This window comes from Aegilops tauschii, chromosome 2 (genome assembly GCF_002575655.3).
Source record: "Aegilops tauschii subsp. strangulata cultivar AL8/78 chromosome 2, Aet v6.0, whole genome shotgun sequence".
Lineage (NCBI taxonomy): Eukaryota > Viridiplantae > Streptophyta > Magnoliopsida > Poales > Poaceae > Aegilops > Aegilops tauschii.
In genome coordinates this window covers 483,603,721-483,624,144 of record NC_053036.3, presented here as the reverse complement: position 1 = coordinate 483,624,144, position 20,424 = coordinate 483,603,721, and positions in this window count along the sequence as shown.

The following is a 20,424-nucleotide window of genomic DNA, read 5'->3' as shown; positions in this document are numbered from 1 at the left end:
CCAGGCCGTGGCCGCGATGGCGGGCTCGGGGATCGACTTCGAGCTTCCTCCATCCACGAGCGAGTTTCGGACATGGTGGGTGTTTGTCGATGCCGGCGTGCTCAGCCCCCTGCTCCACGCCCCATCAGCGCCTGCCATTTCTCACTCCGGCTGGGGCCACGAGAGGCTCGCGAGCCCCCGTCTTGTCCCCGTCTGGCTCAGGCTGAGGAGGTTGAAGGACCGCGGCATGACCGCGCCTATGGTGGTGAAGGAGTTCATCAAGCGTCGGGTCGCTCCGCTTCAGCGCCATTCTCGCCCGATGTGGACCTTGCTCAGCAGTCAGGACCATATGAGGTTTCAGGAGTCCGGGCTCCCCCTTGGGACGAGATAAACGGTGCTCGAGGTCCTGACAGGTGTCCCCTCGCCGGATGACTTGCCTGGGAAGAACTGTCTGCTGTACCGCTGCAAGAACAAGGCTGAATTTGCAGGGAGCATGCCTCCCTTTGACGAGTGGGGACTGCGTCCGGACGGCCTGGTGGGGTCCCGCGAGAACCCTGTCAATGCGGTTCCCTTCCTTGTCGCCGGCACCGAGCTGGTCCCAAACATGGGTGCAGGGGGACGAGCGCCGCCAGAGGCTGGCGGCACGAGTGCTGATGTGCGGACGCCGCTTGGGGCTCCTGGGGCGTCGTCCTCAGGAACCCGTGATCCTGGGACGTTGGTCGCTGAGACGATGCAGCACGCGGCTCCCGAGGCCAAAACTCCGGATGCCTCGGGCGGTCGCGGTGAGATGGCGCCCGACTATTCTCCGCAGCCAGGCACCCCTGAAGTTGTTCTCTCGAGCACTTCTCCGGCTGCACCCCGCACTGGGCGCCACGTTCAGCGCTTCAGTCGGCTTTGTGTGGACTTCGAGGAACTCCGCAAGAGGAAAGGATCTCCGGGCGGCAGTGGCATCTTCGGGCCATTGAAGCGACAAAAGTACATCGCCGTCGACGAGTAAGTACTGCACCTTGTGATCTCTTGATTGATGCTTTCCTTCCTGACGCTGGCTCTTCAGGACCCCTTCTGCCAGGGCCGTTGAGTCCCCCGAGAAGCAATCCCCGCCTTCCTCGGCACCCCTGTCGGCCTTGAGCATCCTGAGGCTGCATGCCGCGCCTGGAGCTGGGCCGGCCGAGGGGGTGCGCTCGCCTCCATGGCGCTTTGAATCTGCGGCTCCGTTACCCTTCCTCCACGGTCTGGCTTGGAGCTTGGCGGGCGTTCCCCGGACTCCTCCTCTGGTCATGGACAGCAGCTGGTTGCCTTCGGCCTTCAGCTCCTCCTCAAGCAGTGGGCCCCGACTGGCCGGGGCCCCTCGTGAGGTCGGGCCGGCACCTGGAGCGGCACCAGCCCCCTGCTGAGAGGGGGTGCACCGCTTCACGTCCCGCCTGCAGCCCCCGTGGCGGAGGACGAGGTGGGGCGTGCATTGGAGTTCGAGCGCGGGTGGAGCGTCGTTCGTCATGAGCTCTTCTAGGAGGCTATGGGCGCGATGAGCCGACTCGGTGAAGAACTCGCGGGTGTCGACTCACGCCTTGAGGCTGAGGGTCTTCGGCTGGTGGAGGAACGGCGTAAGCTGAGGGTGGCCATCAGCCTTGGCCGCTACCAGCGTGATCTTGACAATGCGAAGGCTGAGGCGTCCCTCAAGGTTTCCCGTGAGGCTTGCTCCCGAGCCTTGGAGGAGGCTCGCGAGCCTGACCGCCGTCGCGAGGCTGCGGAGAAGCGCACGTGGGAGCTCCAAGCCTGGAGTACGTTCCTCAAGCGTCAAGTGGAGGCACGTAGAACCGCCCTTGCGTCGCTGAGGGGGACGCCTGCCGAGGAAGAGGAGGTCCGGAAGCGTGAGGAGGCGTTGGCTCTGGAAGCCGTGGAGCGTAGCCTCGAGCTTGAGCAACTGGAGACGAGGGAGCGTCGAGTTGCCCAAGCGGAAGATGCCATCGGGGCTCGCGAGGCCAGGGTCCAGGAGGAAGTCGACCGCCGGGTGGCCGAAGTTCACGCGGATCTTGAAGTTTGGCACGACCTTAAGTTGAAGCTTGCGGGAACTGAGGCGGCGGGCAGGGCCGCCGCTCTCAGGCCCAGGTTAGATGAGGCGGAGAGGCGTGAGGAGACCGCGGCTGCCACCCTGGTCTCGGCGCAGGCGGACTTGGCCTCCGCCTGCGCCGAGTTGCTTTCTCTTTGGAAACGGGTTGATGACGCCGAGGCCGTCGCGCGGCAAAACAGGGAGGAAGTGCTTCAACGGCGGACGCTGGAGCGCGAGCATGCCCCCATGCTTCAGGACCTCCGGAACAGGGCTAACACCGCCCTGGGCTACATCTGCGACGAGAATGCACTGCACCCCCACTCGAATGACTACGCCAGTCACCTGAACTTCTTCGCCAACGTGGTGACGCGCCTGAAAGCCCTGTCTGATAGGGCTCGCCAGCTTGTGGAAGAGAGAAGCCGGGGCCTGCTTGGGCGCGTGTTCTCCCGTGTCTTCAGCCACCTTCGGAATTCCTTCCCCGACTTTGACTTCGACGCCGCCATTGCCCCTGACTGCAGGCCATTCGTGGTGACCTAGCGCGGTGGGTGGAGGACAACGTGGACGCGCTGGTCAGGGCCTTCACTTCCGAAGACGAAGCGGTGGTAGTCGCAGCAGACGAAGGTGACGTGGTCAACGACGGCGATGGAGGCGTCACCGAAGGCGGCGACGATGCCGGCGAAGACGACGACATCGCGAGCGACGCGTCCGAAGGCGATGCAGCGAGCAACATATCTGGCTAATCCCAGGTTCCCCTTGCTGTTTTATCCTGTATGCAAAAACTCGGGCGTGGCCCCTAAAGATTGTGAGAGCATTTTGAGAGGGGGAGCCCCTCGTGTAAATAAACCGCTGCCTTCATTCTCTTATGTCAAACTGAGTATGCGCCTTCGCGAAATCGTGAATCTGGCGGCTAGTTCCCATTGTGGCTTACCTTAGCCGGGGCGGGTCGCGAACCGAATCGTGAGGTCATGAGCTTTTCGGGACTCCTGGAGAGCCCGTCGATCCACCCGAGGGGGCCTTGTGAGAGGTGAGCATCATCTGTGGCGTCACCGTGCGTGCGCGGCACATGTGTGCCCTGCCCAATCCAGCTCGCAAGGGGCTCGTGAGTGGAAGGCGTGGTGCGTGAGTCCAAAACAAGGCGAGAACCAGATAACGAGAAATCACTCCGAACGAGAAAAGCCCCCCCCCCCAGCGAGCATCAATGAAAATTCAACTTCAACTTAAATCCAAATCCAAAGGGCAAGGCTACAGAAAAGGGGTTCAAAGCAAATGGCCGCGTCCGGCACCTAGTCTAGTCTTCTTCTCTTCAAGTCTTCTCACCAGCGCGGAGCTAAGTGCTGCCACTAGGCATGGGACGGAGCCCCCGAGGCCCGAGGACGGCTCTCCGGAGACTCCGGGGCATGTACAACCCCACTCATTATTACGTGAGAGTGTCACGGGCGGCGATCTTCATAGGCACTGGGCCTTCTTCACAGGTACCGGCCTTGCTTCATATCGCCAGACGAGGGCCCCGCCTTGCACCGCCCTCGACCACCTTTGAGCCGACCGGCAACCAGGACGGCACAAAGGGGGAAAGGGGACGCCAGCAGCGCCCTCGGCGACCACGGGTCCTCTGCCGGGGGTAGGCTTTTCAGCACCTCCCCAGCAAACGGCCTACCTCCGGGGGGGCCTTGCTCCATGCGACGCGGCAAGGGATCTGGCTCCCAGCTTCTCTCCTGATGCCCCCAGCACGATCCTCCTGGCCGGAGGGAGGTCGCCGAGCTGGGGCCGCCAGCTGCCGCGGTGACCTGATTCTCCTGCGCCCATGGTTAGCGTAAGCTTGCTCCTGAGGGATTAGTGGTACCCTGTATCTGATGTCGACGGTGCGTTGGCGGGGCTCTCCGGCGGCTCCTGGAAGGCTTCAGCTCCTAATGCCTCCTCCTCCCAACCTGGCCCGAGAAACGAGCCAGGGTCGTCCTCCGACGTGTACTCCTGGTCCATCATGCGGGGCACATAGGCTTCCGGGGCCGTTACCCCATACACCTCGCCGTAGTGCCCCACACTCCACGTCGCCCGGCCCAGCGCGGCATCCGGAGGATGATAGCGCGACGCCTCGCTGAGGCCATGGGGGGCAACGCTCGTGCCCATGCTCATCGGAGGCGGTGTGGGGGCAACGGGGCCCCCGGCGCCGCCTGCCATCCTGGTGTCGATGAAGCCCCCAGGCGCACTCGAGGGCGCGTGATTGCGGCGAGGCCCGCCGTGAGATCCCGTAGTGGCCTGAGAAGGAAGCAGATAGCAGAAGGGCGGCGCTCCCGACGCCGCCGCATCCAGCAGTTCGGCGACGCATTCCAGCAGTGCATCCTGGCCGCTCTCCATCAATCGGCACCGCAGCAACTCCCGTGCCACCGTGAGCGCGGCTCGCATGTTCACCTGCTCCCGCCATGTGTGCGGCACCGTTGCTGCGGTGTGGCTTGCGGCCCTTGCAGCGGCTCGCGCTTGTCGTGGAGTGAGGGTGGACGGCGCCCCGCCACGCCGCCCGCGCCCTGCGGTGTTAGGCGGCGCTCGGGCCGCCTGGAGCACGGGGTTGAGGTCTTCATGGGCAGGTGACGACGCCCGGGCTGGCCAGGTTGCCCAGCGGTCGGAGTCGGCCCTCAGGTCGCCGGACATCGGGGCCGCGGAGCGTCGGCAGGTCGATTGGCGGGGAAGAGGCTCCGGCGCACCCCTACCTGGCGCGCCAAATGTCGGATCACGGGTTCCGGCAAAACCCTCAAGGTTAGAACACTGGGGTACGCGCGAAGATTTCCTCCCTACCGATCCACGCCCTAGCTCGCTAAGATCTCGCGGACGAACTCGACGAACTCACAACACAAAGACACAAGATTTATACTGGTTCGGGCCACCGTTGTGGTGTAATACCCTACTCCAGTGTGGTGGTGGTGGATTGCCTCTTGGGCTGATGATGAACAGTACAAGGGGAAGAACAGCCTCCTGAGGTTGAGGTGTTCTTGTGCTTGGCGAACTTGTGTGCGTGAGATGCCTCTCAATGGGTTATCCCCCCCCCCCCTCTACTGTGGTGGTTAGTTCTACTTATATAGGCCCTGGTCCTCTCCCCAAATATTGAGCGGGAAGGGAGCCAACAACGGCCAATTTGAAAGGGGACAGCTAGTACAGCTTATCCTGACAAAAGCGGTCTTCGCCTGCGAAAGGCTCTGGTGGTGACGCCGTCTTGGGCTCCATGGTGACCTCTGTCCTGCCGTCCTGCTGGTCTTGGCCTCGTTGCACTGATATGGAAACCTTTGCTTGATGCCTCGATACTCTGCGCCTGCGCTTGCCTCCTTAGCACCGAAGGGGAAAACAGGATACTGCGCGCGCTGGCGCCCGCCTGATCTTGATCGTCATGGCTCACGTCACGAGAGCCTCGTGAGGTTTGCCCTGCCTTGATTTCTCCGCTCCTCGCGAGGCAGCCTGGTGAGGCCGCTCCCGAGGAGGTCTTGTGTTGTCCGCCCCGCGAGGCTTGGCCCCTCGCGAGGGTCTTGACTGCCTTGTTGACGAAGATGGGCCGTACAGGCCTGCTAGCTCAGCCACGCCGTGGGCCGCAGGCAGGCAAGTCTGGGGACCCCCTTCCCAGAACGCCGACAACCATGACCCTGCGCTACTGCTAAACTTAGGTTGTTGGTTACTGTCGGTCGATTTTTGTAGCAGCGCGGTTTAGCCCTCACGCGCTACTGCTAAATTTGCCTCAGTAGCGTGTTTTTCTTAACCGTGCTACTGCTAATTAGCAGTAGCGCTTCTTTTTGTGTCGCGCTGCTGCTAAGATTTTGTGTATAAGGTTTTCCCTAGTAGTGATAATATCATCAACATATATTTGGCACACGAATAATTCATCATCATAGGTTTTAGTGAAAAGAGTTGGGTCAAGTGAACCGAGTTTGAAGCCTTTCTTCATGAGGAATTCCTTCAAAGTATCATACCACGCCCGAGGGGCCCGCTTGAGGCCATAGAGGGCCTTATTGAGTTTGAAGACTTTGTCAAGATGCTTTGGATCTTCAAAACCTGGTGGTTGAGCAACATATACTTCTTCCTCAAGCTTACCATTGAGGAATGCACTTTTCACATCCATTTGATATAAGATGATATTATGATGGTTAGCATAAGCAAGCAATATGCGGATAGCCTCAAGTCTAGCAACAGGTGCAAAAGTTTCATCGAAATTAATTCCTTCAACCTGAGTGTAGCCTTGAGCTACAAGCCATGCCTTATTCCTCACCACAAGGTCATTTTCATCTTGCTTGTTGCGGTAGATCCATTTGGTGCCGATGATATTGTGCTTGCGAGGGTCTGGTCGCTTGACAAGTTCCCAGACATTGTTAAGCTCGAACTGATGTAATTCCTCTTGCATCGCTTGAATCCATTCAGGCTCCAGAAATGCCTCATCTACTTTGGTAGGCTCTGTGATAGAGACAAAAGCAAAGTGCACACAAAAGTTAGACAAATGCGAAGGCTTTGAGCGTGTGAGAGGACCTGGTGCGTTGATGTCGCTGATGATTTTCTCGATCTGCACTTCATTTGCAACACGAGGATGAGCTGGTTCACGACGTTGAGTTGGCTCAGCATTTTCTTCAGAGCCATTTTCTTCAGGTGCACCAGCATGATGTTCTTCACGTTCTGGAATGACTTCTTCAACAGATTCTTCGGTAGGAATGACATCCTCAGTAGCCTTGAACTTGATGGATTCCTCAGGTGACTTTTCATCTAGCACAGGAGGTAGGTGCTCTCTTTGCGAGCCATTAGTTTCATCGAACCGCACATCTACAGTTTCAACAACCTTGTGATGAACGGTGTTGAAGACTTTGTAGGTGTGCGAGTCCTTTCCGTAACCAAGCATAAAACCTTCATGTGCTTTCGGTGCAAATTTAGAATTGTGATGACGATCTCTAATCCAACATTTACCACCGAAGACTTTCAAATAACTCACATTGGCTTTCTTGTCAGTGAGGATTTCATATGAGGTCTTTTTGAAGAATTTGTGAAGATATACCTTGTTGATGATGTGGCATGCAGTATCAATTGCCTCAGGCCAAAAGTGACGAGGCGTCTTGTATTCATCAAGCATAGTGCGAGCCATCTCAACAAGAGTCATGTTCTTGCGCTCCACGACGCCATTCTGCTGAGGAGTATAAGGAGCAGATAACTCATGAGTAATACCAAGTTCATCAAGATAGTCATCAAGACCAGTATTCTTGAACTCGGTCCCATTGTCACTTCTGATGTGCTTGATCTTCACACCAAAGTTGGTTGAAGCCCTTGAGGAAAATCGTTTGAAGACTTCCTGCACTTCACGTTTGTAAGAGACGATATGCACCCATGTATAACGAGAATAGTCATCAACAATAACAAAGCCATATAAAGATGCTTCATTGGTGAATGCGGCATAATGATTAGGGCCAAAGAGATCCATGTAAATTAATTCAAATGGACGAGTGGTAGTCATGATGGTCTTTGAGGGATGCTTGGCCTTGGTCATCTTTCCAGCTTCACAAGCTCCACACAGGTGATCCTTGAGGAATTTGACATCCTCAATGCCAATGACATGCTTCTTCTTCGCGAGTGTGTGCAAGTTCCTCATGCCAGCATGACCAAGTCGTCGATGCACTAGCCAGCCTTCTGAAGCTTTTGCAAGTAGAAACGTAGTAGGTTGTGGTCCTGTAGAGAAATCAACAATATACAAGTCTCCTCTCCTAAAGCCTTCGGAGACTTTGGAATGGTCAGCTTCCATGATCACAACAAAACGATACTTGCCAAATATAACAACCATATCAAGATCACAAAGCATTGAGACAGAGATGAGGTTGAATCCTAAGGACTCGACAAGCATGACTTTGTCCATGTGTCGATCCTTTGAGATCGCAACCTTACCTAGACCCAATACCTTGCTTTTGCCTTTGTCAGCGTAGGTGATATGCTTCAGACGCGATGGAGATAAAGTAGTGTCCATCAATAAGTTCCTGTCACCAGTCATGTGATGTGTACATCCACTGTCGAGGACCCACTCAGTGGCTTTGGGTTGATCATCCTGCAGATGAATTAGTGCAACTTACGAACTCATATACTTCATTAGAGAAGAATATGACATCAAATTCATCAGATCAATTTCATCAAGCAATAGAACAGATATAGCAGTGTGAGGACGTGAGAAATGAAAATTCATTTCTTCATGATTAGCTTGCGTCCTTTCAAGCATATTCAGGCCTCCAGCAAATTCTTCAGACGTTCAAGTTCGTCTGGAGACCTGACCCTGCATAAGAGATTAGTTCTTTTTCTTCACCACCCACATCTAGAGGGGTGGTAAAGAGTTCATCATTCTACGAGCTCCATAAGAGAAAGGTGGCATAGAAGCCAGTCCACTTCGTTTCACATAAGAGGGGTTAGGGTAAGCATATGAATAAGCAGAGAAATTCTTCGAGGACTTATGAACATAATGATTTGAAGAATAATGCACATATTCATAGCCCTTAGTATTTCCTTGCAAAACAGAAGTGTTAGCACGATGATGTTCATATGAGGACTTTGGTCCATATGAGGAATTTGATCCATATGAGGACTTGAATCCATATGAAGACTTTGCTCCATATGAAGAATTTGATCCATATGAGGACTTGAATCCATATGAAGACTTTGGTCCATATGAAGAATTTGATCTGGGGTTCCTATTCTTCACAGGCGGTGTCATGATGACATTCACCTGAAGACTTTCAAGGCACCTTTTGGGAACCCAGATTTTCTTCATAGGGGGACCGTTCCTGCAGTTAGTGCCAACATATCTAGCAAATACTTCACCATTCTGATTTTTGAACAGTTTATAGTTGGAGTCAAATGACTCATCAGAAGAATATGAAGATTCTACTCTAAAGCCAAATAAAGTAGATGGCTACCGGAGGTCCCTTTGCGGCAACCCATGAGGTTTTGGGATACTGCTCAGATTTCCAGTATGTGCCATCAACATTGAGTTTCCTCTCAAAGGCAATACCCTCTTTCCTAGGGTTCCTGTTGAGGATCTGCTTTTTAAGCACATCACAAAGAGCCTGATGCCCTTTGAGGCTTTTGTACATGCCTGTCACATACAATTCCTTCAGCCCTGCATTGTCAATGATACTAGTAGCATCCTCAGATGAGGAATTTGTGATAGCAGAGACAGTTGAAGAATTTGCAGCAATAGAAGCATTTGAACTTTCAGGTGAAGAATTAGCAGATTCACGCTCAATGCATTTCAAACATGGTGGAATGAATTCTTCCTGAGCGACACTAATCTGTTGAGCAAGCAATGAATCACGTTCCTTCTGAAGATCTTCATAACTCTCCCTTAGCTTTTCAAGATCTTGCTTTCTTTGAACAAAATTCATAAGAAAGCTTCTCATGATCAGGTAAGAGAGTGTTATGATGACTTTGAAGATTGTCAAACTTAGACTGAAGTCTCTGAAGATTATCAGTCAAGGTTTGAGTGCGATCCATTTCTTCACCCAACAGGTCATCGCCTTTGTCTAGCATATTTTGAACCTTTTGCAAAGCTCTTTGTTGTTTAGTGGCAAGGGAAGCAAGTTTGGTATAACTGGGTCCAAATTCATCACCAGATTCATCATCACTGTATTCAGATAGGTAGCATTCAGTTACCTTGGCACCTTTTGCCATAAGGCATGGTGCAGAGGTTGATGATTCCAGATCGAAAGTCATCGCTTTGAGCGATTCCTTGAAATCCTCAAACTAGGGATCATGACGAGTTCAATGACCTTCATAGACCTCAGAGAATCGGTCCCAGATAAGCTTCGCGTGACTAAGATGCATAATGTTCCTGGACTGATTTTGAGACAGACAGGAGCAGATGATGTCCTTCGCTGTGAGATTAAGTAGGGTGTACTTGCGAATATCATCAGCCTCCACCATCTTGCATAGATCGGTAAGACCAATCTCAGTGACGGTCCACAGTTTGCTGTTCATCGCCATGAGGCGCTTCTTCATCATGGCCTTCCACTTGGGATAATCATCACCGTCAAAGATGGGGCATGACACGGTCATCATTCCTGCGGTCGACATAACTAAAACTCCAGGCGGTGAAACCAAAATCACACAGAACAAGGGAGTACCTTGCTCTAATACCAATTGAAAGTGCGTTATATCGACTTGAGGGGGGTGAATAGGCGACTTTTACAAATTCGTCACTTAGGAATTTCAGGGTGAGGAAATTCCTAAGTCACGAACAACTAGCAGCGAAAAAAGTACTCTGAAGTAAGCATAACAAAGCAGTAGCACAGTCATCATGATGAAATGAAAACAAGCACAGAGTACAAGTAGCGTAAACACACGATAAGCAGGTTGAAGACAAACTGACAGAAGAAATAGGATTGAGGAAATAGAGAAAGTCTTCATTCAAAGTCTTCGGACAGAAACGGTCAAGTACAACAACACAGTAATGAGGAAATGGAAGGGTTGAGGAAATAGAACCAGTAGCTCGGTGAAGACGGCGATTTGGTAGACCGGTTCCAACTGCTGTGACAGTTGTACGTCTGGTTGGAGTGGCTGGGTATTTAAACCTGAGGACACACAGTCCTCACCGTATTCTCCTTGAGCTAAGGTCACATAGACCTCGCCCAATCACTCGTGGTAAGTCTTCAGGTGACTTCCAAACCTTCACAAACTCGGTCACATGGCGATCCACAAATTCCTAAGTCACGAACAACTAGCAGCGGAATAAGTACTTAGAAGTAAGCATAATAGAGCAGTAGCACAGTCATCATGATGAAATGAAAACAAGCACAGAGTACAAGTAGCGTAAACACATGATAAGCAGACTGAAGACAAACTGGCTGAAGAAATAGGATTGAGGAAATGGAGAAAGTCTTCAGTCAAAGTCTTCGAATAGAAACGATCAAGTACAACAACACGGTAATGAGGAAATGGAAGGGTTGAGGAAATAGAACCAGTAGCTCGGTGAAGATAGTGATTTGGTAGACCAGTTCCAACTGCTGTGACAGTTGTACGTCTGGTTGGAGCGGCTGGGTATTTAAACCTGAGTACACAAAGTCCTCAACGTATTCTCGTTGAGCTAAGGTCACACAGACCTCGCCCAATCACTCGTGGTAAGTCTTCAGGTGACTTCCAAACCTTCACAAACTCGGTCACTCGGTGATCCCCAATTTCCTCTTGGATGCTCTAGACCATGACGCCTAACCGTCTGGAAGATGCACAGTCTTCAAAGGTAACAAGTGTCGGTTCCACACAGGAACAATCTCTTCAGTGATGATCAATCACTTTGGGTTTGTAGGTGTTTGGGTTTGGGTTTTCCTCACTTGATGATTTTCGCTCAAAGTCTTCGGAGGATGGGATGCTCTCAATGACAAGTGTCAGTTTCTCTCGGAGCAGCCAACCAGCTAGTGGTTGTAGGGGGCGGCTATTTATAGCCTAGGGAGCAGCCCGACATGATAAGACATAAATGCCCTTCAATGATATGACCATTAGGTGGGTAGATATTTTGGGACAGTTGGCGCGTAGCACAGCAATGGTCGGAAATTTGAGTATCAAATTCCTTAGGGCTATCATGTTCGTCACTTGTAGGCAATCCACACTGGCGAATTCCTAACTCCTCAGTCAGAAAAAAATCCTCAGAGTCCAGAAGATCTTCGTCTCTGTCACTGAAGAAATTGACTCAACTGTATGAGATTTCCAATGGCTTCACTCGAAAGGATTGGTAGGTGTATTATTTTGAGATGATCATCACTTGGAAACTTTTCCTTAGTTTTACCTCGACCCCCTTTAACAGTACGGTGTTTCCTATGACTCAAGAAAGAGAAAACAAAAGTCTTCACGCTTCATATTCCTCGCATGAATATTAAGTCTTCATGGTCACACCAATTTCTTCACTTTCAAAGTCTTCAGAAAGCCAAAGTCTTCAGTTGAAGACATTCATTTTTAGGGGTCGACTTTCTCTGTAAATATCAAACTCCTCAAAGACTTATAGACCTGTGTACACTCACAAACGCATTAGTCCCTTAACCTATAAGTCTTCAATACACCAAAATCACTAAGGGGCACTAGATGCCCTTACACCTACATATAGTTCTTTTGAGAGAGGCAAATATGGTTATAAAAATATTCTTGTCAATAAATTACCTCTCATTGTGTAGAAATTATTAATGCTTCATTCTTCCTATTTGCATATGCTAGATATTGGTTGTCTTGATAATTTGTGTATTCATAAAATTCCTATGCATAGGAAAAGGGTTAGACTTAAGAGTGTTTGTTACATGTTATATGATGCTCTCTTTGTGCTTCAATTCTTATCTTTTATGTGAGGATTGCTAAAATTTCAAGGTCTATCCTAATGTCTATAAAGAAAGAGCTTATTGGGAGACAACCCAATAGTTATCCTTTACTTTTGTGTGTGTAAAAATGATTATTCCTACTGTATTAATTGTGTTTTTATCTTTATTTTGAGTTTGTGCCAAGTAAAGCCTTTGGGATGATTTGGATGATAGTTGAATTGATTATGTGCAAAAACAGAAACTTTTGCGCTCGATATTTGAATTTACGGTTTTTACTGGAACGTGATCTAGGTCTAAATTCATACAGTATTGAGATACAAATTGTCTACATTTTCCTATTTAAAAAAAGGAGTTAAAGAAGTATGATTTTAGTTCAGATCATTACAGATTGTTTTGTTTTAGACATATTCTATTTTATTGCATAGTGTGCTTGTTGATGCTATGGATTATATAGGGGGTATAAGTCATGGAGAAGTTAGAATACAATAGGTATTATGCAAGGGAAATTATGAATTTGTTTATAGTATCTAAGTTTAGGGTTTACTGATTATACTAATGGATCTCACGAGGTTCTGTTGAGTTTTGTGTGCTGAAGTTTTTAAGTTTTGGGTGAGATCACGATGGATGAAGGAATAAGGAGCAGCAAGACCCTAAGCTTGGGGATGCCCAAGGCACCCCAAGGTAGTATTCAGGGAAGACCCAAGCGTCTAAGCTTGGGGATGCCCCGGAGGGCACCCCATCTTTCGTCTCCAATCTATCATTATATTACTTAGAGCTATTTTTATTCATCACATGATATGTGTTTTCGTTGAAGCGTCATGTGCTATAGTTTTATTTTGTTTGCTCGTTTCCACAATTATTGCTTGTTGGGCACACCTATTGAGAGAAACACACATTCATCAGGATTTGTTAGAATGCTATTTATGCTTCACTTACATTTTTTTGAGCTAAGACAGTTGCTCACGTCTTCACTTATATCCTTATAGCACGACGATGGATATATTTTATAGAAATCATTTGCACTATCATGCTTCACTTATATATTTTTGAGAGTTAAATAGGAAGTAGTAATTTGCATGAGCTATATGTTTTGTCTAAAAATGATAGGCATACAAGAGTGGTATAATAAAAACTTCATGTAGATCACTGAATATGAAGCGTGTGATTTAAATGATATCGATGTTGAAAGTGCGTTATATCGACTAGAGGGGGGTGAATAGGCGATTTTTATGAATTCTTCACTGAGGAATTTGTGGGTGAGGAAATTTCTTAGCGAAGAACTACTTGCAGCGGAATAAGTACTCAAGAGTGAGCATAGCAGAACATAGGCATGGTCATCATGATGAAATGAAGACAAACACAGAGTACAGAAAGCGTAAACACAGGATAGCACAGGATGAAGACAAACAGACTGAAGAAATTGAACTGAGGAAATTGAGAAAGTCTTCAGTCAAAGTCTTCAAACACAGATATGACAAGCACACAACACAGTAATGAGGAAATGAAAGAGTTGAGGAAATAGAACCAGTAAGCTTGGTGAAGAGAATGATTTGGTAGACCAGTTCCAACTGCTGTCTCAGTTGTACATCTGGTTAGGGCGGCTAGGTATTTAAACCTGAGGACACACAGTCCCGGACACCCAGTCCTGAACACGCAGTCTAGGACACTAGTCCTCACCGTATTCCCCTTGAGCTAAGGTCACACAGACCTCGCCCAATCACTCGTGGTAAGTCTTCAGGTGACTTCCGAACCTTCACAAACTCAGTCACTCGGCGATCCACAATTCCTCTTGGATGCTCTAGACCATGATGCCTAACCGTCTGGAAGAAGCACAGTCTTCAAAGGTAACAAGCGCCGGATCCACGCAGGATCAATCTCTTCAGTGATGCTCAATCACTTTGGGTTTGTAGGTGTTTGGGTTTGGGTTTTCCTCACTTGATGGTTTTCGCTCAAAGTCCTCGGAGGATGGGATGCTCTCAAATGACAAGTGTCAGTTTCTCTCGGAGCAGCCAACCAGCTAGTGGTTGTAGGGGGCGGCTATTTATAGCCTAGGGAGCAGCCCGACATGATAAGACATAAATGCCCTTCAATGATATGACCGTTAGGTGGGTAGATATTTTGGGACAGCTCGCGCACAGCACAGCAACGGTCGGAAATTTGAGTATCAAATTCCTCAGGTCTATCATGTTCCTCAGTGTGTAGGCAATCCGCACTGGCGAATTCCTAACTCCTCAGTCAGAACAAATTCCTCAGAGACCAGAAGAACTTCGTCTCTGTCACTGAAGAATATGACTGAACTGTATGAGATTTCCAATGGCTTCACTCGAAGGGATTGGTAGGTGTAGGATTTTGAGTTGAGCATCACATGGAAATTTTTCCTTAGTATTTCCTCGACCCCCTTTAACAGTACGGTGTTTCCTATGACTTAAGAAAGAGAAAATGAAACTACGAAAACAAAAGTCTTCACGCTTCATGTTCCTCAAATGAATACCAAGTCTTCAAGGTCACACCAATTTCTTCACTTTCAAAGTCTTCAGAAAGTCTTCAGAAATCCAAAGTCTTCAGTCGAAGAACTTCATTTTTAGGGGTCGACTTTCTCTGTAAATATCAAACTCCTCATAGACTTATAGACCTGTGTACACTCATAAACACATTAGTCCCTTAACCTATAAGTCTTCAATACACCGAAATCACTAAGGGGCACTAGATGCACTTACAGATGTTGTAATATGAAAGATTATTAGTTCATAATTATTAGTTTCTAGAGATATCGACATTAACCCTTTTTATGTACTACTCATTTAAGTTTCGGTCATGGCATAACCGGGATGTTGGAGCATATTTATTCCTTGTTGAAATCCTTTGTGTTCTCAGGATCCGGGGCGTGCGATGGTTAACTCCTCCCAACCTCCTACCTAGGAGCATGCTAGTAGTACTTTGCTTCAAGGGCTAATAGGCTGCACAATAAGTATACGAGTTCTTTATGATTAATGTGAGTTCATGGACTATTTACAGCACTCCCACCTATCTATATTTTGCTAGCCTCTTCGGTACCGTGCATTGCCCATTTTCACCTCCAAAATTGGTGCAAACTTTGCTAGTGCATCCAAACCCCGTGATATGACACACTCTATCACACATAAACCCTATATACCTTTCCTCAAAACAACTACCATACCTACCTATCATGGCATTTCCATAGCCATTCCGAGATATATTGTCATGCAACTTCCATGGTTACTATTCACATGACTTGTGTGTTCATTGTCATATTGCTTTGCATGATCATATAGAGCTGACATGATATTTGTGGCAAATCCACCATTCATCATTGTAATACATGTTATGCTAGATCATTGCACATCCTGGTACACTGCCACAAGCATTGATATAGAGTCAAATTCTACCAAATATCAAGTTGTAATTAAAAGGAAGTATGACGATCATCATTATTAGAGCATTGTCCCAGTGAGGAAAAGAATGATGGAGACTAATGAGTCCTAGAAAAAGTGGGGATGAGGTTCATGATATTGTTTAAAAGAAGATAAAATAAAAAAATGAGAGAAAAAGAGAGAAGGGGCAATGCTACTATCCTTTACCACACTTGTGCTTCAAAGTAGCACCATGTTCTTCATATAGAGAGTCTCCATGATTTGTCACTTTCACATACTAGTGGGAATTTTTTACATTATAAAACTTGGCTTGTATATTCCGATGATGGGCTTCCTCAAATGCCCGAGGTCTTCATGAGCAAGCAAGTTGGATGCACACCCACTTAGTTTCAGTAGAGAGATTTCATACACTTATAGCTCTAGTGCATCTGTTGCATGGCAATCCCTACTCCTCACATTGATATCGATTATAAGGCCTCTCCATTGCCTAACAATCCACCGAGTTGATGCGAGACTTTCTCAATTTTTGTCCTCCCTCTACCAACATACTCTTTTCCACCCATAGTGCTAAGTCCATGTCTCACGCTTATATATTGAGTGAAGATGAAAATGCTAAAGTGAGAAAAATTACGATGCAATTGCTTGGTTTGGCACCGGGGTGCTCATGATTTGTACTTATGTTAGGAAGACAGGGTCATGCCATGCTTACATAATTCAATGAGTAAGGGTAACATTCGTTAAGCATCGTATATTTTGAAGAGTATTTATGGTATTCATGGATATTATTATGTTGGTATCTATTACATCATCGTTTCTCAATATTCATACCTAAAGGGAATTACATGATTGAGACATGGTAGATAGCATTCAACATCAAAAATTCTGTATTTTTACCATTTACCTACTCGAGAGCGAGCTGGAATTAAGCTTGGGATGCTCATACGTCTCCAACATATCTATAATTTTTTATTGTTTCATGCTATTATATTATCAATCTTGTATCGTTTATATGCACTTTTATATCATTTTTGAGAACTAATCTATTAACCCAGTGCCCAGAGCCAGTTCCTGTTTTTTCCTATTTTATTGTTTCAGGAAAATCATACCAAATAAAGTCCAAACACGATGAAACTTTATGGTGATTTTTTCTGAACCAGGAGAGACCCTATAAGCTTCCGGGGGAGGCCAATAGATGTAATAAATAGTCACAAGCTCACATGGCGCGCCCCTAGGGGGCGCCACCTGAGCTTGTGGGCCCCTTGTAACTCCGATTGACCTAATTCCAGCGCTATAAATTCCCTAAAATTCAGAAACCACCAGAGCAAGACCCGAAACAGTTATTCCGCCGCCACAAGCCTCTGTTCTTCCGCGATCCCATTTGAAGGCATCCGCTTGTACATCAACCTTGTTGCCTCCATGATGATGTGTGAGTAGTTCCTCACAAGACCTACGGGGCCATAGCAGTAGATAGATGTCTCTCTCTCTCTCTTTCTCTCTCTCTCTCTGATCTTCAATACAATATTCTCTTTGGGATTGACTCAATGTAATTCTTTTACGTTGCGTTTGTTGGAATCTGATGAATTCTTGGTTTATGATCAGATTATTCATTGAAAGTAATTAAGTCTTTTCTGAACTTTCTTACCTGTGATTTCTATAGATTTCTATTTCTCTTCGATCTATCCGTCTAGTTTAGCCAATTAGATTGATTTATCTTCCGTGGGAGAGGTGCTTTGTGGTAGGTTCAATCTTGCGGTATCCTCACCCAGTGACAGAAGGGGTAGCGAGGCATGTACTTGTATTGTTGCTACTAAGCGTAAAACGAAGGGGTTCAAACATATTATTTGGTCTTACTTTGTCTATATTATGTCATCATGTTCTAAGCATTACTCTGTTCTTTATGAACTTAATACCATAAGATGCATGCTGGATAGCGGTCGAGGGGTGGAGTAAAAGTAGTAGATGTGAAATTGCTTCTGTCTATTTGTCACAGACGTAATTCTTATGTTGTGATCATGCCACGAATAACATCATAACTATGCACTTTTCTATCAATTGTCCAACAGTATTTGTGTTCACACCGTTACTACGCTCATGAGAGAGATGCCTCTAGTGAAAGCTATGGCCCCGGGTCAATTCACATCATATTACTAAAATCCTAAATACCTTGCTGCAATTTATTATCTTTGCAATTTATCTATCTACCATTACCAGAATTAATCCTTGCAATTAACGAGTACAAGGGGATTGACAACCCTCTTGCCCACGTTGGGTGCAAGTATTTGTTTTGTGTGTGTGCAGGTACCTTTTTATCTTTTTTGTGTGAGTCTCGTATTGGTTCGATAAACCTTGGTTCTTAATTGAAGGAAATACTTTCTACTACTATACTGCATCATCCTTCCTCTTAGGGGAAATCCCAATGCCTATCACAAGTAGCAAGTACCACTATCCCTGCTCCCACTTCATGACGGCGGCAAACACGAGGAACGAGCCTATTTCCGATGGTTTGACCGTGAGGTTGCACGAGTTAACTATGCAGGCTGTTAGTTTGACATGGCCATCCAATTCAACCTTTATTTGGACCAGTCATAGTGGTCGGAGTATCAGGCCTGCAAATAAGGCTGAATCTGGATATAATGGTACTTCTCAAGGGTAGAAGGAAGTCGAAGCAATACCAGAATGATATGGATGAACTGACGGGCACACAAAAATTTGGCAGCGGGCATTTCCTGGAGCTACGTGACAAATTGTGCGGTGATTGCATTGAGCCAGCCACAATGCAAGGACATGCAAGAAAAGAAAAAACATCGAAAGGAGATATTCCGAGTACTAGCAAAGCTGGTGGTTGAGGCGGTTCCGACGGTGGTGGTGGTTGTGGTAGAGGGGGTTCGGTGGTGGTCGTGGTAGAGGGAGGTTCCGGTTATGATGGTAGTGGTAGAGGAGGTTCAGGTGATGATGGTAGTGGTTGAGGAGGTTCTAGTGGTGGTGGTGACCGCGGTAGAGGAGGTTCCCGTGCTGATGGTCGCGGTACAGGATGGGGGAGTGGTATAACTGGTAGGAGTGGTTATACTTCTAGAAATTCCAACCCCCATCACCGAATAAATTGCCGGGAGGGCGGTTCTCAAAAAAGAAATCCCACCTATCGGTGTCAAAACCGGCGGATCTCGGGTAGGGGGTCCCAAACTGTGCGTCTAGGATCGATGGTAACAGGAGACGAGGGACACAATGTTTACCCAGGTTCGGGCCCTCTCTATGGAGGTAATACCCTACTTCCCGCTTGATTGATCTTGATGAATATGAGTGTTACAAGGGTTGATCTACCACGAGATCATAATGGCTAAACCCTAGAAGTCTAGCCTATGAGTATATGGTAATGAATCTGTCCTATCCGGACAATGCTCTCCGGTTTATATAGACACCGGAGAGATCTAGGGTTACATGAGGTCGGTTACATAGGAGGGAATCTTCATAATAGGTCGCCTAGCTTGCCTTCCACGCCAAGTAGAGTCCAATCCGGACACGGGTATAGTCTTCGGTCTTCATGTCTTCATAGCCCATCAGTCCGGCCCAACAGATAACTGGTCGGACGCCCGAGGACCCCTTAGTCCAGGACTCCCTCAGTAGCCCCTGAACCTGGCTTCAATGACGAGGAGTCCGGCGCGCAGATTGTCTTCAGCATTGCAAGGCGGGTTCCCTTCTCCCTAACTCCGAGATAGTCTTCGGATGCAATGATTGTATCCGGACCTGTTACACACCACGCACAACCGCGGAGAGAATTTATATATTTTACACGAGTCCCATCCGCTGACAACTGTTTACGACATTGTATCACGCCTGCCCGGTTATTATTTCCAACCGTTGGCTAGCCCGTCGCCCCGCATCTCGGGAAGCGGTTTTATTGGCACGTCTTGTCAAAGCAGAGATCGTGTCCCCTTATCGCGGGATTCTCATCAATGCGGGCATGGGTAACCCAATCGTGCCGTTTACACAGCCCTTGGGAATAGGCGAATCCCAAGGCGAGTGAGGAGGCGTTTAATATTTGTTGCCTTTATAAGGAGATAAGGATTCCCCCTTCCTCTTCTCACGCTTCCTCTCTGTCTTCTGCCTTCCCAACCTTGAGCTCCAGCGCCCAAGTTCCAATCTCCTTCCCACCCCAGCAACCATGTCCGGATCCGGTGGTCAGGGCAAGTGGATGGTCTCCTCCATCACGGAGGAGGACATTACTGAGCTCCGGGTGGCCGGATATTTGGCGAAAGAGATCGCCCACCGTCTGCCTGCCGAGGGACAGATCGTCCCCATGCCGGAGCCCACAGAGAGGGTGGTATTCATCCCCCATTTCATCCGCGGGCTAGGGTTTCCACTTCACCCCTTCGTCCGCGGGCTAATGTATTATTACGGGGTAGATTTCCATGATCTGTCCCCGAATTCCTTCCTCAACATTTCGGCGTTTATCGTCGTATGCGAGGCCTTCCTCCGCATCCACCCCCACTTCGGACTGTGGCTCAAAGTCTTCAACGTGAAGCCAAAGGTGGTGGATGGCCAGCACGCGAAGTGCGGAGGGGCAATGGTGAGTAAATTGTCCAACGTCTCTTGGCCCAAAGGCACCTTCGTGGATACGGTAAAGGAGTGGCAGAAGCAGTGGTTCTACATCACAGAACCACGCGGCACCACCTGGGCCGCAGCTGGCGAATTCCGCTCCAGCGCTCCTATGCGACTCACC